Source organism: Euleptes europaea, chromosome 6 (assembly GCF_029931775.1).
Source record: "Euleptes europaea isolate rEulEur1 chromosome 6, rEulEur1.hap1, whole genome shotgun sequence".
Lineage (NCBI taxonomy): Eukaryota > Metazoa > Chordata > Lepidosauria > Squamata > Sphaerodactylidae > Euleptes > Euleptes europaea.
In genome coordinates this window covers 79,419,229-79,446,296 of record NC_079317.1, presented here as the reverse complement: position 1 = coordinate 79,446,296, position 27,068 = coordinate 79,419,229, and the positions used below count along the sequence as shown (strand labels likewise).

At 45.2% G+C, this 27,068-nt stretch overlaps 1 protein-coding gene across 3 annotated transcripts in view; it reads right to left on the bottom strand.

Moving 5' to 3' along the window:
- Positions 1-19,805, bottom strand: part of HIPK3 (homeodomain interacting protein kinase 3) — a 102,041-nt gene extending 82,236 nt beyond the window's left edge. Inside the window, exon 1 of one of the 3 annotated variants that reach the window (XM_056850700.1) lies at positions 19,793-19,805. The gene's annotated coding sequence lies outside the window, so the exon portion shown is untranslated. Of the gene's footprint in view, positions 1-19,045; positions 19,205-19,792 lie in introns of those variants that run through there. The other 2 variants (XM_056850701.1, XM_056850699.1) reach the window with 2 other exon arrangements.
- Between the last annotated feature and the right edge of the window lie 7,263 nt (positions 19,806-27,068).

Below are 27,068 nucleotides of genomic sequence, written 5' to 3'. Positions count from 1 at the left end.
AAGACCCTCGGGGCAGAGGTCAGGCCGAATGGCAGGGCTCTGAACTGGTAGTGTTGGTTTGCATAGGCGAATCTGAGGAAGGGTCTGTGTGATGGGTGGATTAGAATATGGAGGTAGGCCTCCGTAAGGTCCACCGCAGTCATAAAGGTGCCAGGGAGTAGAGATTCCACTATGGATTTCACCGTTTCCATACGAAAGTGTCGATGGGACATCCTCCTGTTGACGTATTTTAAGTCTAGGATAGCCCTCCAGTCCCCGTTCTTTTTTGGGACTGTGAAGAAAATGGAATATACTCCCTGGCCCCTTTGACGGCTGGGGACTGACTCTATGGCTTTGATGTGGGTGAGATGTTGGATGGCTGCTAGAGTCCTTGAGTGTTTCCCTTTGAAGGAAATTGGGGAATGTATGAAGCGGTCCCTTGGCCGAGAAGAGAACTCCAGTAGGTAACCATTGGTTATAATTTGAGAAACCCACTTGTCTGGATTGGACATCGCCCATCTTGTTGCAAACTCCTGAAGTCTCCCCCCCCCCCACACACCTGAATGTGATTGGCGTCACTGAGGGGTATTTCTTGCGAATCGTTCTCCTTTTTCCGGTCTGGGCTGGAACCCTTGAGGTCTGGAAAATCTACCTCCCCTGCGAAAAGATCTGGCATTGCTCCGGGATCCCCTGTTAGGACCCCAAGATCCTCTCCTGAATTCAGTCCTGAATCTAGGTGTAAGTTTGGAGGAACGAAAGGAAGGAAAGGAGGAGGGACGGTTGTCCCTTTTGAGTTGCGTGGGGAGAACTTGTTTTTTGTCTTTCGTTTCTATGAGAATACTATCCAGTTTCTCACCAAAAAGGCGTCCCTCCTTAACAGGGTATGCCATGAGGGAGGTTTTAGCTTTGAAGTCGGCCGGCCATGTCCTGAGCCAGAGGCCCCTTCTAATTGAGGTAACCGATGCCATTGATCTTGCTACTGAGGACATGGTATTGAGGGAGGCATCAGCCATTAAGGAAATTGCACTATGAACCCTTTCTAGGCCCCCAATGACCCTGAGGTTCTCTTCTGGAACCAGTTGGAGAATCTTTTTTACCCATAAGTAGGAGGCCCTGGCAAAAATAGATGTAGTCGCGCTGGCCTGGATAGCCATGGCCGATGCCTCATGGGCCTTTCTTGTTAGGTAATCCAACTTTCTATCAAGTTGGTCTCTCAAACATCCCATCCCATCTTCTGGAACCAAACCAGGCGACTGTAGGTCCAGGACTGGGGCATCCACCAAGGGGAGCTTTAGCATTGTCATGGCATGTGGTGCCAGATTGTATAGTTTTCTGATATTAGGAGGCAATTGCCTATTAGGTACTGGGTGTTCCCATTCGTCTCTAACTGCATTGATAAAAAATTCTGGGAATGGGACAGAATTGGAGATTGGTTTTGGCCTGGGAAAACATTCCTTGACACCTTTCTTCAATTTGGACTTAGGTTCATCGGGTTGATCCACATCCTCATTGAGGTCAAGGGCGAGGATGGCCTTGGACAATAGGGCTTGATATTCCTCCCCCGAGAACAGTCTATTGTGCTGGTCTGACTCCTGGGGGGGATCTTCGTCCGAGTCAAATTCGCCTTCCTCTTTTTCCTCTTCCTCATAGTCTACTGAGGAGATAGGGGATTTAGAGGTTTCTATTTGTGATTCCCTATTCTCAGAATATTTTGCCTTCATGGCTGCTTTAGTGGGCCATGCAGAGTTTCTGGTGTTACTAGGTGTATTGGGATCAAGGACTGCCTCAGCAGAGGTAGTGGGCTTGGACTGAGTGGGCTGTGGCTGAGCTAAACAGTCAGGATTAACCCCATAGGGTCCCAATCCCATTGGAGGAGGAAGGCGAGCCTGGAAGGACTGAAAAGCCTGCCACTGGCGTTGTAAGGCATAATTTATAAGCTCATCAGCATTCTGCCACGATAAAAAATGGCTGCCCTCTGCCACCTGTGTGTGGGGGGTGCCAACTCCCGCTGGGAATGTTCCCGTTGCCGCCATATTACCAGGTCCCGAAGGAGGGGGTGCAGCCGCCGCCGCGATCGCAGTGGATTCCTGCACTTTGCAGAGTTGTCCGGGAAGCTTTGGGGAAGAGTCGGGTGACTTGCGCCCGGCTTTCAGCCCGGCGGGAGGCTTGCTGCCGCTTTTTGTTGCCCGGCTGCGGTAGCGCGGCTTTTCGCGGCTTTTTAACTTTGGGCTGAGCCACGGACGACTCAGCTGTGAGGGTCTCTCCCGGTTCCGCTGCACTCCCTAATGGTCCACCTGGGTGGCCGTTGGGAGAACCGGAGCCCTTGGGGATGGATTGGACCAGTCCCCTCTGAAAATCCTTCTCTGAGAGAAGGTCGTCTTCTCGGACTAAAATGGCGTCGGCCATTTTGAAATTCAACTTGGGTCCCGACAGGGAAGGAAGGAGGGGACGAAGGAATAAGGAGAGAAGACAGAAGGGGACTGGAGCAAGGGGAAGAAGAGAAATCAGGACGCACAAAGGATTGAGACAAATAGGGTAGGTAATCTAATCCTAAAAACTATCCTTCTAGAGACTTGGCACGGAGCTGCGCGAAGTTGCCTGCTCTACCCGGATAGGCAGGACGGAAACTGGCTTCCTCAGACTGTTTTCCCGCCAAGGGATACAGGAAGTCAAAGTTTTTTCAGTCCTGCCTACCCGGATGGAGAGGAAAACGACCCGCAGCTCAGGATGCCCTTGCCTCAGGGGAGAATATCAAGACCACGGTTACACAGCCCGGATAACCTACAAGAACCAATGAACTCTGACCGTGAAAGCCTTTGACAATATTTATATACACTCACTGAGAGTATCTGAACTGGTAGTGACTGAAAATAAATTTTGAGGTCCTGGTGGCTAGCTTGACAAAAACGTTAACTTAATTGGAAAAGGCAAATTCTATGCTATGGATTATTAGGACAGGGAATGAAAACAAGACAGCTAATATTATAATGCCCCTGTATAGGTGTATGGTGCAGTCATGTTTTGAAAATTGTGCAACTGATCTATTCCTTGAGACTAACCTGTAAATGAACAAATATTCTTTGTTGTCTATATTCAAACCCTGCCTCAGTGATCTCCATAAATTCCTTGTGCACCACAGAACTTACCACATGGCAGCAAACCCATTTTATCGCTACCTTTAGAACACCTGCTAACTGAGAGGAAGGTTTATAGTTCAAAACAAACCACAAGCCTAAAAATCTTGTGTCTGTGTCCTCAGTAGGGGGAGGGGAAGGCTTGTCACAGTATTCTTAAGCCACTCATGGGGTATTTTTTACCCCAGTATGTTAAATAGCCTTGGGGTTAAAAAGTACTCCAATGGCAAAACTCAGATTTCTGGGATGGTTTTGTACCCTAGGTGCTCCTTCTCCCACAGAAAGGAAACTGTAGGCGGTTATATTTTGGGGACGTTATTTACTACTGTACAAGCAACAATGTCCTTCTAAGAGGACAAAGTTGTAGTCACTTCTCAATGCATTCTACCAAAAAGAGTACAACTGGAGTAGCAAATTCACCCAGGGAGTATTTCCAAATTAATCCAAGTATTATTGCACCTGAAAAACTCTACTAGAAGTACATTAAAATGGACTTATGTTTATTCCTTTCATTACATGAATGTGAATTTTATTAACATGGAATAACAATTTTAGAGTTGGGAAATCACCATAGTAACTGTACATAAGAAGCTGCCTCACACCAAGTCCAACCAATGGTCTATCTAGCCCTTCACCATCTCAGCCATCCAGCATTGGTTCTCTCTGCCTTAGGCTTTGGAGAAGTCTCTCAATTCCACTACCCAAGGTAGACAGAGATGTAAGGGATCGAAAGTGTAGGCAAAATATGCCTTCTACTACTGAGCTACCTCCCTCAAACCAGAATACTCTCTGAAAAAAGGAAAACATTAATTATAATGGATGGGTGTTCCCTCCCTCTCAAAATTATGATAGGGCCATAGTCTAATGGGTCTGGCTATTTCTAAGCGTTATCCACCCCTCCCCCCAAAATTAGAAAAAGTACAATCATTTTATTCATACGATAATGCTGATTCAATCACATGATACTAATATGACTAACGGTAACAAAATGGGATGAACAATCCTCATTTGTTTAATTTAGCTGCAAGGTAATAAATTGCTATGCAACATGAAAATAAATATGTATACTGCTTGCTCAAAATCAAAGCACTCAGCAGAAAGAATGAGTTCAAAATAAAATTTGTTACTTGGTGGCAGCATACCAAGCTTTTCAAATGCTATATACTATTTCCTACACCCCAAACCAGGGTGGAATTGATTTAATTCAGGTTGGTATAAATCACTATTTGAATCACCAGTCAAGGAAAACTCTATTTAATCATGGTTTTCAATGTAAAAATGAATTCTGGTTGGTTGTTATACCCTTAATGAATAGTCTTCACAATTGAGATCTATGTAAGTTTCAGTTCGTCACAATTGAGATCTATGTAAGTATTACACTGTACACTTTTAAACAGTGATTTATTTTTTAAAATCTTCATGAAAACATTCCCAAACTCAGTCCCTTTTCTGGACTGCTGCCCTTATAGGTGTTCCCTTCCAGCTAGAAAATGTTATGACGAAAATGCTTACCTGTCCCAATTACTTACAGGCTCCAAATATTTAGCAGGGCACACAGTGGTCTATTTCACTGCTGGGGACGATGATCTGAAGGTGAGGGAGTTAAAGTTTACTCCCTGGTCATGGACAGATCATTACCTGATAGAGTTCAGAATTCCTGCTTCCTCTTTCTTCAGCAGGGTGACAGACCCATTAAGATGGTCCTTCCCAAGCACCTGATGGATCCTGATCCACCCCTGGGGATTTTCCCACTTCAGCTGCTGATGCTTTTGTTGAGGCTCTGTCTGCTCTCCAGAATAGGGGATGGCCCAGGCTGCTGACAAAATCACCCCTAAGCACCCTCTTCACCTGGACAGAGCCAAGTAGTCACCCTGATTCACTGGGGAACTGATAGTGATGACAGCTAGAGTGCTACACACAGAAAACATGGAGCAAGACTGATTAAACACAGCATACAGCTGTCAGCTCTAGTCCCATGATAATCCCATAAACAGACATCCACAGACAAGCAGTCCAAAGAGAGCTGATTTATTGGGAAATCCACAGGTTAACAGAAGCTAAGAATCAAATGGACACTAATGAAAACTATGGGAACGGTACAGGGCATATATGGATGAGCAAAGGGCAAATCGGGGTAGATCTGGATGCCATGGCAACCCCCCTCCCAGGAGTTGTCAGGGCACTAGAAGACTTCCCACGAAGGGCAGTCTAAATACATTGTTTACAGGATACAGAGCTGGCCAAGGCCAGCACCTGGAGAAACCACAACATTCCTTTCTCAGACCATGCCTAACACAGCCCATATCACAGTTCAGCATGGTGTAGTGGTTAAGAGTGGTGGACTCTAATCTGGAGAGCCGGGTTTGATTCCCCACTCCTCCACATGAGTGGCGGACTCTAACCTGGTGAAACAGAATGGATTCCCCACTGTTCCACATGCAGCCTGCTGGGTGACCTTGGGCTAGCCACAGTTCTCTCCGAACTCTCTCAGCACCACCTACCTCACAAGGTGTGTTGTGGGGAGAGGAAGGGAAGGTGATTGTAAGCTGGTTTGAGTCTCCTTAAAAAGGTAGAGAAAATCAGGGTATAAAAAACCAACTCTTCTATTCTGTGGCAGTGATGATGGCAAAAAGGCACTATTTCTCTACGACTGCACGTAATTGTCCAGCTGAGCTGCATCATTTGGTTCAGGGACTTCTACATCATAGACCCAAGAAATTGGACTCTGACCACATGATGGCCCACTGTGATCAATTTGCTACTTACTTAAAACAGACAAAAATCCGCTCTGGGTTAGATGCCGGCGTAGATGTGTGTTCAGATAATGTACCTTTGGCATCTGTTTGATTTACACGGATACTTTTCAGCTTGTGCAGACTGAGGATGTGGACAAGCTTCTTGGACAGGTGAGATCTACCACCAGTGCTGTCGACCCTTGCCCTTCCTGGCTGATAAAAGCTGCCAGAGGAGGACTGGGTGAGTGGGTAAAAGGAGTGGTAAATACTCCCTTGAGAGTGGAAGTTATGCCCATGCTGAAGGAATCAGTGGTTAAACTTGTTCTGGAAAAAACCCTCCCTGGGTTGTACTATGTTGCAGAACTTCAAGCCAGCCTCCAATCTTCCATTTTTGGGCAAGGTACTGGAGTGGGTGGTTGCTTCTCAGCTCCAGGGGTTCTTGGAAGAGACTGATTTTCTGGATCCATTTCAATTTGGCTTCAGGCTGAGATTTGGAACAGAGACTGCTTTGGTAGCGTTGGTTGATTAAACCGACCGATAGCTAAACAAGGGCAATATGACACTGTTAGTTCTGCTGGATCTCTCAGTAGCTTTCAATACTATCAAACATAGTGTCTTACTGAACAGCCTCTCATCAATGGGACCAAGAGGAGACCTAGTTACAATGATTCGAGTCCTATCTGGGAGATCAACCCCAGAAGGTAGTAATGTGGGATTCCTTCTCTACCCCATGGCCTGCTCTGCAGGGTTCCATCTTATACCCTATGCCCGTGTTGGCGAACCTATGGCACGTGTGCCAAGTCCCGCTCGCCGAGCCCTCTCTGTGGGCACGCGCGGGGGCTTTGAAGGGAGCGCGGAGCCGTTCAAAGCCCCCCCCTTCCCTGGACTCCCCACCGCCTGGCTTTGAAGGGCTTTGAAGCTTTGAAGCCCTTCAAAGCCGCCCCCCCCCTTCCCTGGACTCCCCGCAGCCCCCCCCCTTGCCGAGCTGGGAGGAAACCTCAGTATTCAGGTTAAATTGCCGTGCTGGCAGTTTGCGATAAATAAGTGGGTTTTGGGTTGCAGTTTGGGCACTCGGTCTCTAAAAGGTTCGCCATCACTGCCCTATGCTATTTAATATCTACATGAAGCCACTGGGAGAGGTAATCAGGAGGTATGGGCTGTGCTATCACCAACATGCAGATAATACCCAACCCAGCCTTTCTTTTTCTCTTAATTACAGCAATGTTATTGATGTTCTGAACTGGTGCTTGGAGTTAGTAATGGGGTGGATAAGGGTGAACAAGCTGAAACTTAATCCTGAGGAGATAGAGGTACTCTGGGTTAGTAGAAAGGCAGACTGGGGACTTAAGATCTCTCCTGTCTTGAATGGGGTTATACTCCCCTTAAAAAGCAAGGTGTGCAGCTTGGGAGTGCTGCTTGACACAACTCTCACCACAGAAAGCCAGGTGGCTCAGAGTACTCTCCCTGGAGAAAATGGCTGCTTTGGAGGATGGACTCTACAGCATTATATCCAGCTGAGGCTATTCCCTCCCCAAACCCTGCCCTCCTCAGAATCTACCGCAAAATATCAAGGAATTTCCCAACCTGGAGCTGGCAACTCTAGTCAGGCCTGGCCCCAATGAGTTCTCCCACAAAAGCCAAACATTGGCTTGGAAAGGACCCTGCCCTCTCCCCCTGCCTTTTTTCTCACAGAAACCCAGCCTGGAATACAGTGGTTGCCTAGCAACAGCCACTGAGGGAATCCATTGCTTAAAGCTCCTTTTATCATTTTTTATCATTCAAAAAAAAATGTGGACAGAATGGAGCAGGTGCAGAGGAGAGCGACAAGGAGGATCAGGGGCCTGAGACCAAGGCCTATGAGGAAAGGCTGAGGGAGTTAGGAATGTTTCGTCTGGAGGAGGCTGAGAGGGGACATTATTGCTCTCTTTAAGTATTTGAAGGGCTGTCACTTAGAGGAGGGCAGAGAGCTGTTCCTGTTGGCAGCAGAGGATAGGACTCGCAATAATGGGTTTAAATTGCAGACGGAGAGGTACTGGCTAGATATTAGGGAAAGGTTTTTACAGTAAGAGTTGTTCAACAGTGGAATCAGCTACATAGGGAGGTGGTAAGCTCCCTGCCACTAGCAGTCTTTAAGCACAGTCTGGACAATCACTTGTCAGGGATGCTCTAGGGTGGTCCTGCACTGAGCAGGGAGTTGGACTAGATGGCCTATAAGGTGCCTTCCAGCTCTATGATTCTATGATTTGGGGGGGGGGGGTTAACTCCCCAGGGTTTTTTTTATTTCACATTTTTCTGTAACCCTGGGGCCCTTTTCTTGCCCATTCACAGCTCCAGTCACCTGATTTAAGTATCCTCAGAGTTGTCTGACTTCGCTATTGATATACAGATATGAAGACAACTTGGAAATTATACTATGATGTTCTTTAATGACATAAAACTATGATGTTGATTAAACTGAAATATTTAATATTCTTTGGTTTTACATAAGGATAAACTTACCTGTACACACTAGTACATCCTTAGTAGAGCAATCAGTAAAGACAAAAGGCTGCACAGGAGACCTGAGAAAAACTACTGCACTGTGCTAAACTCACCTGAAGCTACCCAAATCCTTCTGACGCTGCTAGATGGCAGCAAGCACCCACCTTACTGGAAGTTGAGTACTCGGCAGACTACTCAAGAGAGACTCGGTGCCTAACTGCCACTTAGGCTGGCTAGGGATCAGATAGGATTGGAAATCTGATGGCACATAAGTGAGACTGCTGAGTAAATTTGCTCTGCAAAAATCCATAATCCTCCTGTTATTTAAGTGAAGTGTCACGGCTCGTGTCGTTAAGGGGTCTACACTCTTAGAATGTATCACTTACTGAGAAGTGAAAAGGGCAAGAGTCCAGTAGCACCTTAAAGACTAACAAAAATATTTTCTGGTAGGGTATGAGCTTTCGTGAGCCACAGCTCACTTCTTCAGATACAGCTAGATTCACATTCTAGCTGTATCTGAAGAAGTGAGCTGTGGCTCACGAAAGCTCATACCCTACCAGAAAATATTTTTGTTGGTCTTTAAGGTGCTACTGGACTCTTGCCCTTTTCTGCAGACAGACTAACACGGCCACCCACTGTGAGAAGTGAAGTTATCTTATTCAGCGAGACCTCAGACAGGAGTCAATGATAATTCCTACTACTGTAGGCTTTCTATTGAAGTGTGCCAGAAAATTTATAAACAATGAACTTCCTTTAAATAACATTTATTTCACATAATATATATATATGCATGTGAATATTTACACACTCTCAAAACATGTCATAAAATACATTATGATATACGCAAGCATTTTCAAACAATCTTTAGAAGCACTTTCTATGTTTCATAATATTTCTCTCTATGAGAGTTTAAACCTTTCAACTTGTATCTCTAGATTCATTTACAATACTACAGTTACAGAATCTTGTAAAAACATGGTTAGTGTATAATCATTACAGAATCCCTATCAAAATGTGATTAATATAATTGGAGGGAAGATATGATTAGTAAAAACATCTTAAAATCATTTCAGGTATCATAGCAATATTTCAGGACAAAAGACATGCTTTTATTTTGCCACGTCATTTGTAAATCATCTTAACTTCATGGGAACTGAATTTATGTTCAGGATATTTATATGTTTCAGTAGGTGTTAGCTTTACCCAATGCTGTGTGTAGAGGATAGAATACCATAAGCTTTGTATTTATTCTATGTTTATGGACTTCTGATCATTGTTAAGATCAGGAATGCTACATACATGCTGAAAGTATGTGCATTTTTACAGTCAGCAATGCAGAGCTTATGTGTTATGTATAATTCATTATGTGTAAACTTAAGGCTGTATTAATGTTCTATGGAAGACTCAGTTATTCTCTGGCTTTGCCAATCTCAGAGAATATGTTTACTTGGTTAAGAGTCTCCATAAATAAGCCTAATAGGTTCTGTATATGTTTTATGTAAGCACTGCTTTATATGTGCCTTGTGCATTACCACAGAAAACAGATCTTCCTTTCTTTTCAGGAATATCTCTGGTCTCTTACCCTGAGAAAGTTATGAAGCCCTTCTGTCATTTAGAAAAGACTTCTGAACAGGTCCAGGGAATTATCTATATAGGATCTGTATAGGATATACAATCCTCATGCTTGCCAGCATTTGGAAAGCCAGAACAGGATCAGACAGATCTTCTTTGAGGTTCCATTAATCCTTGCTATGATCAATTGAGGCTCAATATACCAAATATGGTGAAGATCCAATACACTTAGACTCCCAACTCCAAGGTAGAGTGCTAGGAGTTCTAAGGTCTCCATCTTTGTCATGGAGCAGCCTGCCAGCATTTCATTTCAGATTCTAGCCTTTATGAGAACTAGAATTGCTGAACTGAATTCCCTTTCAAAAGGGATTTCTAGCTTTAGGCAAGAAGACTGTAAATCTGTATGCAAGAGATGGTAAGAGAGTGAAGCCTGACAACCAGAGTTGTCTCCCTTCAATCTTCTTAGGTTTTACATCTTTCAAGATGGAGAGAGCAAGGCCAGACAGCTGAAGCTGTCCTCCAGTTACTCTCTCTTAGTCTCACGCAAGAGACAGAGAAAGCTGATAGCCAGACAACCAGCATTGTCCTCTACCAACATTTCTTTCCAGGTTTTACATCTTTGGAGATGTGGAGAGAGTGAGGTCAGACAGCCTAAAAGCCATCTTCCGTCAACTCCCTGCCTTCTGGCAGTTTGGTTCTGGCTTTTATTCTCTCAGACCAGTGGTCATCTGAGCTGAGAGACTAGAAGCTTCTGCCCTGGGTTGCCCATATCCCTGCAATTGGCCACTCATGGTGGTGGTGTGCCATGGTCACTTGGTCTGTGAAGAAAGCATTACCATGTTCTTGGCATTGAGTCACAAAGTTCACAAGTGCAAGGTCACCATCTGTTATACTGTTTGAAGACTAGGTCTGAATCATTAGGTTAGCATTATTCCCTCCTCACATGGCAGCTATCAGAGGGGCTAAACTCCCAGGCAGAAATGACCTTCTTGTTAATGTCAAGAAGAGGCCAAGCACCTCGGATAAGTGATGCTGATATTTTTCCAGACACAACCATCAAGCGGGCAACATTCATATCATAACCTTGCAGTTTATTTATCTCAGAATATTAAGAATAGTCTTAGCCAGCAACTCATGACCTTTACTCTATTTTATTTACTACATCAACAATTCTGTTCAGAGAAATAAGCCTCTATAAACCTTTTTGTAAACTTTTACTTCTATGCTTTACTCATGAGATTCATAGGGAAACCACAGGTACAGGCACCCTACCTCTCAGGCCTGCATCAGAAGTATACGAAGATGGCAACTGTCTCTATTTACCATTATTTCTTTTTGTAGCTGCACTAGTAAATCATTCTGTGTGTCATTCAGGCCTTTTCAATAGTTGCTAATATGAACACATGTGCACCATAACTGCTATTTTTAGCTTCAGTCCCCCTAAGTTTCTAGAAGTTAAGCCTCTGAATGCAGAGCAGATACATTTTGATGGTATTGAGCAAGGATGTAAACACAGACACTACTGCTAAGGCATCAGACTATGAAATGATAGGCTGTGCGCTCTGGAAATAACTGACAGGTGTTATGACAAATTATAAACAATTACATTATTCTAGTAGCTTTCATAAAAACACAATCCCTGCTTTTAAATCATGAGACAGACCCAGTCTAACTTAGTTCCTTATCTATTGTCTAGTTTTCAAATTCTGTAGTCCTAGAAAGTACATGTAAACTCAATTGGGACCTGCTTTTAGGATTTGTTTGTTTGTTTGTTTTAACCATTCGCATCCATTTTTCTTCATTTCCTTTTGCCTGCACTGTCTCCTTTAATCTCTCCTTCATGTTAAAGGACAGCCCTTTAAAAACCGAAAGCCAAATAATGCTGTCACAGATGTGAGAACAGGCAGAATATAAATACACAAGAATGTCCCCTGTTGCCATTTCTGAAATGCTGGAGGATATGTACAGTTGCTCAAGTGCTACAGGACCAGCATAGATCAATCATACTGTGCTGAATTAAAGACCTTAATACAAGCCAATTCATGCATTTTCCCCAATACAGAAGTTAAAATAATGCATTTTATGCCTACAGATACCGCTGAAGAATACCAGGGTCCAACATATGCAAGAACTTTGTCTATTCCAGAATCAAAATGGGTGACCTTGTAATACAACATTCACTAGTATCTATACTTCTAATTCTAAACTTCAAAGATTAGCAAATATGCATTTTATTAATTGTTACTACATTTATACCTCACTTTTTCCCCCCTAGTGGGGACCCAAAGCAGTTTACATTTGTCCTCCTCTCCTCCATTTTATCATCACAGCAACCCTGTGAAGTAGGTTAGGCTAAGAGTGTGGGACTGGCCCAAAGGTCATCCAGCAAGCATCTATGGAAGAGTGGGGATATGAACCTTCGTCTCACTGACTCTAGCCCAACACTCTAATCACTGCACCACACTAGCTCAAAACCACAACACTCCATTAGTTATTACAAGAACCAACTGTCTGGGGCGGAAAGGGCGAGTGGTAGAAGCATTCTAAAGAATTACATAGAAGACCACAATACAGTGAACTGAGGTTCCACCCATGTTAGTATAACCATAGCAACGCTCAGAGGAAACCAAACTTTCTCTTCCCCTTACTCTAAGGGAGAAAAGAGATATTACATGCAAGGTGCACAGAACAGTCTCTCAAAGATTTAAAAAAGCTGCTATGGGGAAGCTGCATTTAGAACAGAGGAATTATAAGACACATGCTTTGCGTGCAGGAGGTCCCAGTGTTTAATCATTGGCATTCTCCATTAAAGGATCTCAGATGTCAGAGAAAACCTTTGAAAGCTATTGCCAGTCACAGTATATAACTAGAAGGAACAATGGTATGAGCTTCACATGGTTTTCGACTTATGGGGGAAAAGCTGCAGAAACTGCAGCTTGGGGTGGTTATAATTTCCATGGAAAAATAGCCAGTAAGGAAAGGATTCAGCATCTCTGCCATTCCTGGTATTTGTCAACTTCAGAGTACAAGCCACCTAGGTCTGCTTTTTATTTTATTTTTCATACTGAACTAAAACATTTTCTGTGCATTAACTCAAAACCAACAAGAAAAGCAACCCAAAAAGGTGAAACACAAACTTATTTTCATTTGAAGGTATAAGGAGATAGCTACACATTTGGAGTCCAGCTTCCCTTCCAAATGAATGGCTCAAACCAACTAACGAAGAGTATGGCATCTCACTCGACCAGAATTAAACACATTAAAATAGCCAACTCAATATACAACAATAAAACCCACACCATCAATAAAGAGTGTTTGCTACCCTTCACCACATATGCCTCCCACTTCACATCTAGTTCACTGTGACAAAACACCCCAGCTCTACCTTACTCCCTTACAAGGGGGAGGGGATGAAGAACAGATGGGGCTCAAGCATGGCATGACCCATACATAAACAGTGCAAAGCCTTATTATCTTTAACTCAGTGGTACATTATTGAAAGCTATATGAGCAAGCACATAAACAGGCTCAAGTTAGCAGCTGACAACTAAATTAGGCCACCAGCTAAAGATTTTCAGTTGGGGGAGGGAATCCGTCTCTGTTTATTATCTTCAATAATAAACCAGAGAATCCTTAGGTACAACCACAGCTTCTTTTTGTAAACATACTCTGAGCAAGAGAGACACACCCCTGGCAAAATAACTTTTCTACAGGTGAGTAAGAACAGGATTCTTCCAAGGTATGCTCCAGTCTAGGCCTGCTGTACCTGCCTCTGTTTTCGCTGCAGGAAAAGCCATTTGAGGCATGCTAAAGCAGATAAATCCCAACCAAAGCAAGCTGAAAAGCATATTATAAAATACAAATATGTCTGGTGCATTGTGAAAGCCAACAAGCACCAACAACTGTGGACTTCAGTAGATTTACAATCCTAAGAGTTGCTGTGATAAAAAAATAAGATGTCTCAGCTGCTCTGCTACTGCAAATCCACAAAACCCAACATTATATCAGCACTGCAAGCAGATATATTAGAGCACATGTTCAGGATCATCAATTCAACAGACATTTAACCTTTCCTAGGGCTACTTCAAGCTGTTCTTTATTTACCAAAAGCATTTTTACCCTACTTTTTTCACAGAATCTTCATTTCCTTGAAACATTTCGCAACTTTCCTTGTATTCAGGTCTCTGGCACAACACAGCATTTTAACAACTGAGAACACATTTCCCTGTTTTTCTCCAACTTTATTTTGCTCAAAGCCACACATTAAATAAATAATCTAAATAACCCATCACTAGTAAGATGGCATTTTTTTCAAGCGTTGTGAAAAATACACACTCATCCAAACCAGGTAACTTGTGCGCCACAAACTATAATCCAGTGTAAACCACAGCGTGAAGTAAACATACTGTGTTAATACTCTCCTGCAGTTCAGAGCATATGATCTTACGTCAAAAGGCATGGCCCTGCCCATTTTTGGCAGCAAACTGTTGATACAATATTAGCACAGTTCAGTAAGGATAGTGTGTGTGTGTGTGTGTGTGTGTGTGTGTGTGTGTGTGTGTGTGTGTGTGTGAAGTGCTGTCAAGTCACAGCCGACTTATGGTGACCCCTTTTGGAGGTTTTCAAGGCAAGAGACTAACAGAGGTGGTTTGCCAGTGCCTTCCTCTGCACAGCAACCCTGGTATTCCTTGGTGGTCTCCCATCCAAATACTAACCAGGGCTGACCCTGCTTAGTTTCTGAGATCTGAGGAGATCAGGCTAGCCTGGGCCATCCAGGTCAGGGCAATAAGGATAGTACAGGGTTATTAACTTTACGGTTCAGTGGGGAAAGAGGGATACGTATGAGGGATACGTTTTTCAAAAAATGCCTTTTTAAGTCTATAAGCATTTCACATAACAACAGTAGGGTTTTCCGGCCACGTGTATTCAGAGGACTAACTTTTACAGAATCAACAGGATCTTGACTACTATTAAAACAAAGTGAAAACACTACTTGAAAAGTTTTGTAATAATAGAGAAGAACACTCATATGCTTCGTTTTTGGTCAAAGTAACTGCAAAGGTTCACCAGCTTTTACACTTTTATACTAGCGGCATATGTAAAATAAATAAAAAGGGGAAGCTCACACAACTGTTACCCACTCTACCTAATATTCTCAAAGCCCCATCTGCAGACTGAGCTAATTTCCAATGTGTTCCAGTAAGAGGGTACAACTTTCCCCTTATCTTTGTGGCTTTTATAATCAAATAGGAGCAAGCTTTCAAATTAGAAACTATGAAAACAAAGATGATATTTTCATCTTCGTTAAAATTAAACAACTGATTTACATACCTACAAATAATTTATATACCTACAAATTCAGTTAGCCAGAAATTTCTAGAAAAAGGTCTACATTACACATACACACTGGGGGGGGGTTGTTTTAACATTTAGAAATTCTAAGTTATTCTAAAATAGATTGTAACATTATAATTAGAGCATCAAAGCAAGTCTTCATAATTATACTGCAGTATTGTCTGGGCTAGCAATAGCTAATCAAGGTATGATGCTGAGGCACAACCAATAAATGCTATTTTAGGTTCCTTTAACCAGAATTATGTGCTGAACTATTACTTGGAAAATAACAGCACTACATAACTTAGACGTGAGAAGATAATTAGGAAGTGACATAACTGTTTCCTAATTTAAGAGAAAGACAAAACAAGTAGCAGTGGCTTAAGTTTAAAGGAGGGGAAACAGAAATACAGCATTTCAGTAGACTTGTAAATAGCCACTTGCCTGGGCACCTAGGGTTAAATAAGAGCTTCACTCTGACAGTCAGACAAGGAAATTTTTATGAACTTGATGAGAATTTGGTCTGTCTTCTTTCTAGCTATCAATGTGCCATAAATAATATAGGACCGTGTGAGAAAGCAAATTAATAATTTTTGCAGATTTGTAAAACTGTATTATAAGATTTCATAACAAGGACAATTCAACAACGGAACATTAACAAGCTGCTTGGAAAAGTTGTGGAATCTGCTGGGAATAGTCAAGAAAAGGCCTGGTCAATAATTAGATTTGTGACAGGAGTTTGGGGAAGGAGGCCAAGATCCAAGCACTCGTTTAAAGTTTAAATCACACCAACATGATTTACAAAACAGTGCTAAACTTCATGTACTCTTAGCTGGATTAAAATAAAATTTGAATTCACATCATCTACATCATTACTTAAATCTCAATCCATGAAGCTCTATCAAACACACTGATATGGTTCAGTTGCAACAACCATATTTTGTCATTAAACAAATGAGCCTGGGGATGGGAAAACTTGTATTTACACACACACCTTTTCACACATGGCTTGAAAACCAAGAACTCCCACATTCATGGCTTAATCATGGTTAGGAGGGATGGAGCCATTGTTTCTACTTGGACAATGACAAACTATAGTTTGCCACAAATAGTGAAGTGTTTTGTTAACATTTCCATGTAATGGGAGAAAAGAGGGAAAGGGAATTGGTTGTTTGTCATTACATTCAGATTGGGGGTTACCGCACTTGTATTCCCAGAAATGTATTAAGAGTTTGAAAACGTTCTAAAAAATACTGTTTGCACTTTGGCCCCTTTAGCTGTGAAAACGTCTTCCAACCATTTATAAGCCATGGTATCCAAAAACCCTTTTAAAGCGATGTTTTTTACAACATTTTCAAACTCTTAATACATCGCTGGGAATACAAAGTGTGGTACCCCCCTTGCCACTGAGTTCAAGTCTGCTTTTTGAAGCTCACAGCCCATTAACAGAATTCGATTATTTTTTCCTATATATTTTTCTTTTTCAAAAACCAGATCACATGTGCCCCAGGCTGTTTTGAGTGTGTGAGGGGGGGACCTTTTTTGTTCACACACACTGCTTCTTTACCAACTCAGGCAGGGTTGAAGATATATGAGAATTAGTAAAAATGAACTAAGGGGAAAACATTTTCTTTTTACTGTCAAGCAAACTATGGAACAATAGTGGTTTATTTTTATTCATTTTAGTGATCATATTCATATTCCACAGTCCCCTGCCAGATATGTATTGTCACAACTGTAGCTGTTTGAATGTCAAGAAGCATTTAATTTCCGTTACATAAAAAACAATCTTCTGCCCAATAACCACCAGCCTTTGCTTATGTAAAGTTCTGGGCACTTGGTCTTCAAGAAAGTTATCTTACTTTATATCCTTCTACATGTACTGAAGATGTCAAACTGAAATTGTTAATTTCACTATGGCTCACCTTTCTAAACAAACACACCTTTTCTAGCACCAGTCAGCTGTATGTTTGGATTTATGCCTGTAGGTAGGATAAAGGAGATATTTGGTTACAAGCCATTAAGCTTTAGTTGTTATAGCAATCACTATTATCCATGGTAATTCAGGAAAATATGAACTGCAGAGTTAAAAACACACTGTTTTTTAACAAATAAGATCCCATCCAGTACCCATAATGTCAGTTAGGGTCCAGGGGCTTCCTATTTCAGATCACCTTTAGGGTATCTTTCCTCTGGAAGTGAGGGGGGCAATTATACTAAATTATAGAAAAATAGGAAATGCCTGAAAGGGCTGACTGGGGGGAAAACACCCAGTGCATAACACACAATGAACTTACTTTAGTATTTAGGTAGCACTTTTGCTTAATAATGTTAGTAACTAATATGCAAAGCTTAATTATTTTGCCTTTCTAAAAACCCTCCATCGGTTGGTAGAATTTTTGGCTTGAACAGCAAACAAGGATGGTTTTCCTACCTTAGCTTACTACAACAACTAAGTGCAATCAAACTCCTCAAGCTTTCGATAACACTTTTGATTACACTGCTTAACATTTATATTTTAACACATAATAAGAAGTTTAATAATCCCATACAATGACGACTGTCTCTCTTACACCCAGAATATATAAACGCAACTCACCATATATTAACCCTTAAAGAGCAAACCTATGTATGTTTACTATGTTCAATGGCCCTATGATCAATAGCACTTAAAGAAAAGTGTGAATAGGACTGCACTGTGTGTCTATGACCAATGTAATAGTCACCTCTGAAGATGTCTTGACTCATTCATACACTCCGACATGCCAGAGCCCTGACCTAGTTACATGCCTCTTAATCTGTCTGGTTGATGACACATTCATTAGAATTGGGAACTTTAGTTGTTTTTTGGTAACAATATTCATTTGGAAAGGTCACCCAAAAGCAAAACTTCCAAATGTTATGTACCACGCACACAAACTTAAAACAGTAAGCCTTATTATGGCTAGGGAACTGTAGTTCTCACAATCACAATACAGGCCACATAACATTTTAAACTATCCTTATAAGCAGGTATGTAAATCAATTTCAAGATTCTGTCTATGAAAAGAAAAATTGCAGTAGCCCATTTATGAGAAGTTTGAACTACTTGTTGAAAGAAACACCTATGATCACTATCTAAGGCTTAATGCCTTTTTAAAAAACAAACAAACAAACCTAACACAACAGAACAAAGTGTCAATGATGAAGATTAGACTTTATATAGCATTTGGTGCATAGTCATAGCTTAATATAAACGCATTTACAAAATTAGCTACACACATAGCCAAGTATCTGGTTTCAGAAGGCACATTAGAATAAGACACCACAGTCTCCAGCCAAGAGAACTCAACATTTAGCCTAGAGAACATGCACAAACTACCTCTCAAAAGTTAATTCAGATGACTGGTTCTTCAGAGAAAATAAGATCTTATAATCTTGGTGTACTACCTTCTTGAAAATAGTGTTCCCAACTGTTAACAATTTTGTGACACAATCTCAATGTTTTAAAAAAAACAGACCCCCGGTGACTGAAGTTAGCCCACAAATGCTCACCTAGTCGATTTCTTTAACATAAAAACTAAAAGGCAACATACTCTAACTTCATAAATAAGCCTGTTCAACTAACCTGGCCACTAAGTAACAACACTACAATCCTAAGTGTCAGACAACCCAAAGAGTAACATTTCAAGAGCTTTTTCATCACGAATACAACACGCTGTCCTAAAAGGGGAAAAAAATCCAAACGCTAAACCCTTATCGTTAAATCTACCAACAGTGTAAAGATATCCTCATTTTGAATTGTTCACAGCGCCAGATCACGCCACGTACCATTTTCAGTTAGCTTTTTCACCCTCTGACATGGAAACAGACATTACTTTCACAAAACTACACTTGCAAATTACCTCCGAGTCCCAAAGGGAAGCAATAATCCCTGGTAACAAGAGTAGTCAGCGACCACGCCTTCCTGCTGCCCTAGCAAGCTGCAAGCCGAGCAGTCGTGTCACATTTCTTCTTTCATGCACAGGGATCCTAAAGGTTAGCTTTACACAGGCCCAACAGGCTCATCTAGCGACAGTGTAATGGAGGGGGGGCAGGGAGGCAAGGGGAAAACATAAACAGAAAATTCTGGTTTTTGGAGGGGAGAAAAACACTACCAAAAAAAAACAGTGAATGAGAGGGATGCATTGAATAGGACTACACTATTTACACACTAATCGGTTGCTTTCAGCTGTTGGTGACAGCAAGCCTCACACACACACACACGTACACACACACCCCTTAGTCAACTCTTAAAGGTGACAGAGGAGAATAAAAAAGGCAACAGTGGCCTTTTATGCATGGGAGGTTTTGCCTTGGATTTGCTGCTTTCTGGATGCACATCTTTCCCATCTGAATTCTCAAAACTCAAAAATAAGCCCCCATGCAGAGTTTTGAGAATTTGGATGGGGAAAATGTGCATCTCAAGAGTGGCAAATCCAAGGCAAAGCCTTCCACGTATAAGCGGGCAGTGTTAAACAGAAGTTTACCAAAATTAGTTACACTGATCCATACCAGAAGAACTCAAAACTTGTTTACCATGTGCCGGGAGGGAGGGGGCTAAACGCCTTGTTTAGGATAGTTGTTGTTTTTTATTATTTAGAAAAAGATGCCAGGCTTCAGACCTACTCTGAGAGCCATGCCCTCTTACCTAACCCTCACCCCAGATGCAGAGAGACTGGTTATGGGTCAATCGAGTTGAACCACCAAGCAGCCTTGTGCATGACTGCAGACGCTAGACTCATACTTCACTTGTCCCAGGGCTCAGTCCCGGCACAGAAGAGCCCTGGAGCTGTGTTTAAGTCCAGATCAGTAATCCCCACTCTCTTTAAAGCAGCAACGCCACACAATTTTGTTTCTTTGCTGAATTTAAGTCCAAGGGGGATTTGCTTCCGAGTCAACAATGCACAGGGGTCAGACTGCATGGGGGGGGGGACTCTCTCTAACCCCTTCTGAGAATCCAAACTCCACCATTATAACCAGAAAGGGAGCAGCCCCAAAAACGGCCACACAATTAGATCTGCTCCGCCTTCCAAACCCAACCTTCCAGGAAAGCCCTTTACTTATGTGTAAATGAAAGAGGTGTAAACAAAAATCCCACTGGAGAGTTCAGGGGTGGAGGGGGGAAAATAATCCTCCTAGTCTTGATATAGATAGATAGATATAGATAGATATAGATATAGAAATAGATATAGATAACTATCAAAAACCTTTAATGGCATTAAAAAGAGCATGTTAAGATAATTCACAGTGGGTAGCCATGTTAGTCTGCTTGCAGTAGTAGAAAAGGGCAAGAGTCCAGTAGCACCTTAAAGACTAACAAAAATATTTTCTGGTAAGGTATGAGCTTTCGTGTGGCTCACGAAAGCTTATACCCTACCAGAAAATATTTTTGTTAGTCTTTAAGGTGCTACTGGACTCTTGCCCTTTTCTACTATATGTTAAGATAGTACAATACCTTAATATTGTACAAAAGATAGCACAATATCTTAATATTGTAATATATGTTAAGATAGTACATGTTAAGATAGTACAATACAATACTTTTAGTCTTTAAGGTGCTACTGGACTCTTGCCTTTTTCTACTACATGTTAAGATAGTACAATATGTTAGCCCTGACCTGGATGGCCCAGGCTAGCCTGATCTCGTCAGATCTCAGAAGCTAAGCAGGGTCAGCCCTGGTTAGTATTTGGATGGGAGACCACCAAGGAAGTCCAGGGTTGCTGTGCAGAGGAAGGCACTGGCAAACCACCTCTGTCAGTCTCTTGCCTTGAAAACCCCAAAAGGGGTCGCCATAAGTCGGCTGCGACTTGAAGGCACTTTACACACACACAATATGTTAAGATAGTACAGTATCTTAATATTGTACAAAAGATAGTACATGTTAAGATAGTACAATACAATACTTTGTTAGTCTTTAAGGTGCAACTGGACTCTTGCCCTTTTCAACTACATGTTAAGATAGTACAATACTTATCAAGTTCAATATAATGCAATAGTAGAGTTCCACTATAAGCACCAAAGAACACAAGCAATTGGCATAACTATTGTCAATACTAAAACCGATAGCTGGGGTGTTTTTTTTTTGTTTGTTTGTTTGTTTTGCCAAATATTCGGCAACTTGCTTCCGTAGAGTTATAAATATATATATTTGTCTTATTCAGCACCAGTTTTGTCCCCAGCAACTTCCCAAAAAACGCAAGCAAGGGGGGGGGGGAAAGAGGCGGATCAACTTCGCTGCGGGAGAGGAGAGGGGGAAAAAGAGGGCCGGTCGCGCCGGCCGCCTGCCTGCCTGCCTTCCTTCCCCGTCTCTCACCTTCACAGATCCGGCAGCGCCGCAGGCCCCGCTGCCGCCGCCGCCGCCTCAGCCCTCGGCATGTCCGGCGCGCTTCTACCAGGAGGCGCCTCTCAGGCCCGCCTCAGCCTCTGGCTGCTGCTGCCGCCGCCTCCTCGGCCGCTGCCATCTTGCCCTGGCGGCTGAGAGGAAAGCGCCCCGGCTCAGCCCGCTCAGCTCCCCGGGCCTCCGCCTCATCTTCCCGAGGAGGGACCCAGCCTGCCTCAGCCGCCTCTTTCCTCCTCCTCCTCCTCCGCCACCGCCCACTCGTGCAGTTCCCGCTCTTCTCCCCGCGGGGCCTAAGGGCTGCGAGCGCGGCCGCGCCCGGGGTAGTCGTAGCCGCTGCCGCCGCCCACCTCGCTCCTGGGGCTGGCGAGGAAGCGCCGGCCCCGTCCCGACATGTCTGGGTTCCGGTTTCCAGGCCGCGGGGGCCCTTCCCGACGGGCCTCGGCCGGCCGCCCCTCTCCCGCAGCGGCAGCGCCACCGGCTGGTCCTCGCCTGCCTCCCGGGCGGCGGTTAGAGCGCCAAAACCCGCCTCCGCTTCCAGGAAAGGCGCTTCTTTTTTTTCCCCCCTCGCTCGCGGGGCCTCGCCTGGCGGCCGTTGGAGGCCGTTGGAAGTCAAAGCGCGCGCGCACCGAAGAAGGAGCGCAAGGCCTCCGTTATGTTCAGGCCGTTGCTGGGAGGTGTGGAGAACTTGCTGCGAAAATCAATTTTTGATGGGATCATGGACCTAATCCCTTATTTACAGTTTGCTTAAAGTAAGATAAATGTAGGTTCAGCAAGAGTGGGATTAGTTCCGTTAGCAAAAGGTTATACAATTTATTTTAAGGTGGAAGAGGGTGAGGGGGAAGTCGAATTGAATTGTATCCGTATATGTTTTTTTTTATATTATTACTATTGCTATTAATTTTATAGTATGGGATATTGTCGTATAAGATGTTATAATTGAAAAAAACAATAAAAATTATTTTTTTTATTAAAAAAAAATGTTCAGGTCGTTGCATCCGAGCATTTGCGGTCAAAGCCGGTGCGTGCAGGTTTGCTCAAGAGCAAGTCTTCGTTTTACTAGTTAAAAATGGCTACTAGCCATGATGCACACCTATTCTCTCCCGGATCAGAAGAGCATGCCCTGCTATCTTGGGTGCTGTGGAAGACAGGCAGGAGGGTGTTGCTGCTGCAGTGGTCTTCTTTGGGGGCTTCCTAGAGGCACCTGGTTGGCCACTGGGTGAACCGACTGCTGGACTTGGTGGACCTTGGTCTGATCCAGCATGGCCTTCCTTATGTTTCTTATGTTAAGGCTTTAAGAGGGCAGTGGACATGTTCATGTTGGATAGGGCTATCCATGGCTACTAGTCAAAATGGCTACTAGCCATGATGCACACCTATTCTCTCCAGGATCAGGGGAGCATGCCTACTGTCCTAGGTGCTGTGAAACACAAGCAGGATGGTGCTGCTGCTGCAGTCATCTTGTTTGGGGGCTTCCTAGAGGCCCCTGGTTGGCCACTGGGTGAACGGACTGCTGGACTTGGTGGGCCTTGGTCTGATCCAGCAGGGCCTTTCTTATGTTCTTATGAGGCTAACTTCCATGTAAACTGGAAGATAAGCTGGCAAGAGAAAAACCATATTCAGATCTGTATTCTGGCCAAAGGTCTGCTTTTGGGGGGGTCAGTGACACAAATGCAAAGTCGCCGTTGCATCCTTCGTTTAAATTTTTCTTGCTTCAAGCTCTTTGTGTGTTAATATACAATCGCCATTGGCTAGAATTCTTATGCAATAGGAGCGCCTGTAAACAACCATCAAAACTTTCACATAAGCAATGCCAGACGTACTGAAAAGCGTTTAAGAATCGAGCCTCTAAGTGGGGAGGGGGATTTCGATTGGATTGCCTAAACGTACAGCAAACTGCAATCCTGGGGGGGCTCGAATTGGCTCAGGGGGGCCACGGATCCATATGCTGGCATATTTCAGCGATTTGCCAGTGTAAGAGCCAGTTATGCCGGCACAGGCCCCCAACGCATCTGCCCACTGGCACAACACAGGCACAGGGCTCTGCACCAGCTTGGTAGTGGGCGGTTTGGTGGACGTGGCCAGAGCTAGTCGGATCCCTGAGCCTTTTCAGCCCAGGAACACCCCCTGACAGAAGTGCAAAGTTACACTGAGGAAAAAATAGGGTTTAGCCCATAGGCCCCCTGACCTGGATAGCCCAGGCTAGCCTGATCTCCTCAGATCTCAGAAGGTAAGGAGGGTCAACCCTGGCTAGTATTTGGATGGGAGACCACCAGGGAATACCAGGGTTGTGACTTGGAGGTGGGCAACGGCAAACCACCTCTGAACATCTCTTGTGGGATTGCTATAAGTCAGCTGTGACTTGATGACCAAAAATAAAGTGCCCTCCCTGCCATGGCCATCAGGCCTCAAGCAACTCAGGATGCTAACTAAGGGTGCAACCAATCATCCCCCTCCTTTGCAGCAATCACACTGCAGCGTTCCATGGAGGCGTTGTGGGGAGGCAGAGGGGCCCTGATGGACAGGACAGCCAGAACCAATGAGGAGCTGTCTGGCATGAGAGCCGGGCCAAGCACCCATCAGAGCCCAGGGGCAAAAAAGGGGCATGTCTAGGGAGGCTGTCGGTGGCACAGCCCCCACTTCCTTAAAGGGACCTAGTTCAGTTGCAAGACCCCCATGGCTCCCCAAGCCTGGCCCCTGCCCCCATGGAGAAAAGGGCTCCCAAACCCCAGAAGAGGAAAGGGAAATGTTGTGGGCAGTGTGTGCAGTAGTGGGCACCCTCCACTCACTGCCAGCTATGCCATCCCGCTGGTTGCCCATGCTGCCAGGGGTGCCTCTGAGCTACCCCTGCTGGTGGCAGAGCAGGAGGGGGGCACCAGGACATAGAATGGGGGCTCAAAGTGCCACCAGTTAGATCCCCCAGCATTCTCTCAACACGCAACTGTCCCTCTCCCATGTTCTTTGCGATGGCAAGCAGCCCCTTCAGGTGACCAGCAGCTGCCATTACTGATAACTGCCAGCCCTTCCATCTACTGCTGACCCAAGGAAAAAGGCTTCCCCCCACTCTTGACAGCTCTCCAACTCAATCAGCGCCCACATAGATGACAAGGTGAGGGGGACGCTGAGCCAGCCATGGGTCCCTTGCCCCCAGCAAGGAGCTGGAATCCCCTGCGTTGCCCAGTGTACTGCTGGCTGCACCACCTGTCTCTGGAGGAAGGGGCTTGCCTCTGGCTCCCCTACCCTCCCTGGTCTCTGCCGCCATCTGAAGACCACCTGCTACATGGGCTTGCCCTCAGCTGTTGGCCCTAGGGACTCCGAGGTGCCCAGTGTCCGCAGGACAATGGACCCAGTTGCCTCAGTTTGCCTCGTGGGGGTCAAGGTGCCGAGGTGGTCCATGACATCAGCTGCGAATATCAGGGAAAGAGGCTCTTGTGTGGGGGACAGAGTGGCGCATCATTCCATGTGAGCACCCATTTCCTCCTGCTGTGGCGCCACCTCACTTCTCTTGCCTCCCACCTCTGCAACTTGGGCGCTGTGGTTCTCGTCCCTGTCGCTCAGTTCCATCTCTTCCTGGCTTGCCACAAGGGGACACTGGCCTGGGTCTTCAGCCCCAGGGGTCTCACAGGAGCACCCTGGCTGGGAGGGTGGGGGGCACCATGTTGGTGGAGTCCCCCTCATCCCTGGGCCCCAGGGGAGGGCCCCGGCTGCCTTGGCTAGTGGCTGACCTAGTTCTCCCCGCGGTCACCTCCAAAGATGGTCTTGTGATGGTGTCCCTACTCTGCAGCTGCCTATTCAAGTCCTGTTCAAGACTGTTCACAAGGTTAAAAAAATACAACAAATCATTAAAAACAGCATTAAAAATGCTAATATTAAGCCATAAAACAATCCTAGGGCTAAGAGCATAAAAACAGCTCTTAGAAAATAGAACATGTCAATTAAAAGCTTAAGTAAAAAGAAGGGATTTGTCCTAGCACTTAAAAGACAATAACCTAGATGCCATGCAAGCATCAAGAGAATGCTGTTCTAAAGGTGAGGTGCTACCACTGAAAATAAGCAGCCGGAAACTCACCAAAAAGGCTGTATTCGCAGCCACAGGGCGCAGCTCCGAACAGGAAGTGGAGCTGAGCAGCTGGGTGTGCTTTTCCCTTGGCTTCTTCCGCCCTGCTCACGCGCTGCTGGAGGTTGATCTGCCTGCCTCCCGGCAGGCAGCATATTGCTGCTGCTGGGGGACAGGCCACTGTTTGGGGACCAGGGGTGGAGACATGATGCAGGCATGCCTGCATTGCTCCCACTCCCTTTCCCTATTTAGGGCCCTCTCCCCCAGCCACGCAGCCTTTTCCTTTTGAAAAGCAGACCCTCCCTGTGTTCAATTGTTTGTTTGTTTGTTTTCTTTTTCTGTCACAGCTTTAGGCGGTTTTTGGCATTGGGATGGATCCATTTATAGAGAAGATGCCTTCCCCTTTAGGGATCCCCTGCCTTCCCCTTTAGGAGTCTTGGGGTCGAGTCCTACAACTGATGCCCAGCTCAGGGGCTGTTGCGTGGCTCCACTCCCAGGTGGCAAAGGTACCACTTGGTATGTGCCCAAGTGGAGCCACTATTTTGCCACTCCGATTTTCCCCCCAACACTCGGGTTGGGTATCGTTCATCAGCTGATAGGGTGCTTGCCTGGATACATGCCCTATGCCCATGTTGGCGAACCTATGGCACGCGTGCCACTTCCGGCACGCGTAGCCCTCTCTGCCGGCACGCGTCGGTGAGCTCCAAAAGGCCTCCTGGGTCGTCTGAGCCCCTCCCTCTCTCAGCTGAGCTCCCCCCCCCCGCCTTGCGTGCGTCGGCGCGTCAGCTTCCTGCCTCGCACGCACGCGGCTGGCTTCTTCCTCTTCCCCCCCTCTTGCCCCACAACAGCTGATAAGCGGTGGGGAGGCCAGCAGCAACGAGGCAGGGCCTCCTCCTCTAGGCTCCAGCAGCAGCTCCTCCTCGCCGCCTTCCTCCTTCTTGTCCCCCTCAGGCGGCTCTCAGCAGTCCAGCTCCAGGCTGCCGCCGTCCTCCTCTTCCTCAGGCGCCTCTCCCCCTGCCGTTTTCGCCTGCCTCCTCCTCCTCCTCCTCCGGGCGCTCGCAGAGGGCCAGGCGGCTCCTCAACAGCCGCGCGTCCGCCTGAGAAATGCCTGCCATCTCCCGCCATCCTCTCCCTCTCCCCCGTTCACGCTCGTCCCTGACTCCTGCGGTAAGCTTGTGGGGTAGCCGGAGCCACCCTCGAGTCCTCCAGCTTGGGTGTGGCTGCGTGGCCTCTGCCTTCTCCCTCCCCCCCCCTAAGGTCGCCCGCAGGCTGGCGGGGTTGCAAGTGTTGGCGCGCTCGCCCTTGCTCTCGCCCCCCCTCCTCCCCTGCCCCCGACAGCAGGTGCCCAATGCTGCCGCGCCAGGGCCCAACGTCTCCGCCGTCCCAGGCCGTCGCCTCGCCGCCTCCCCAGAGCTGC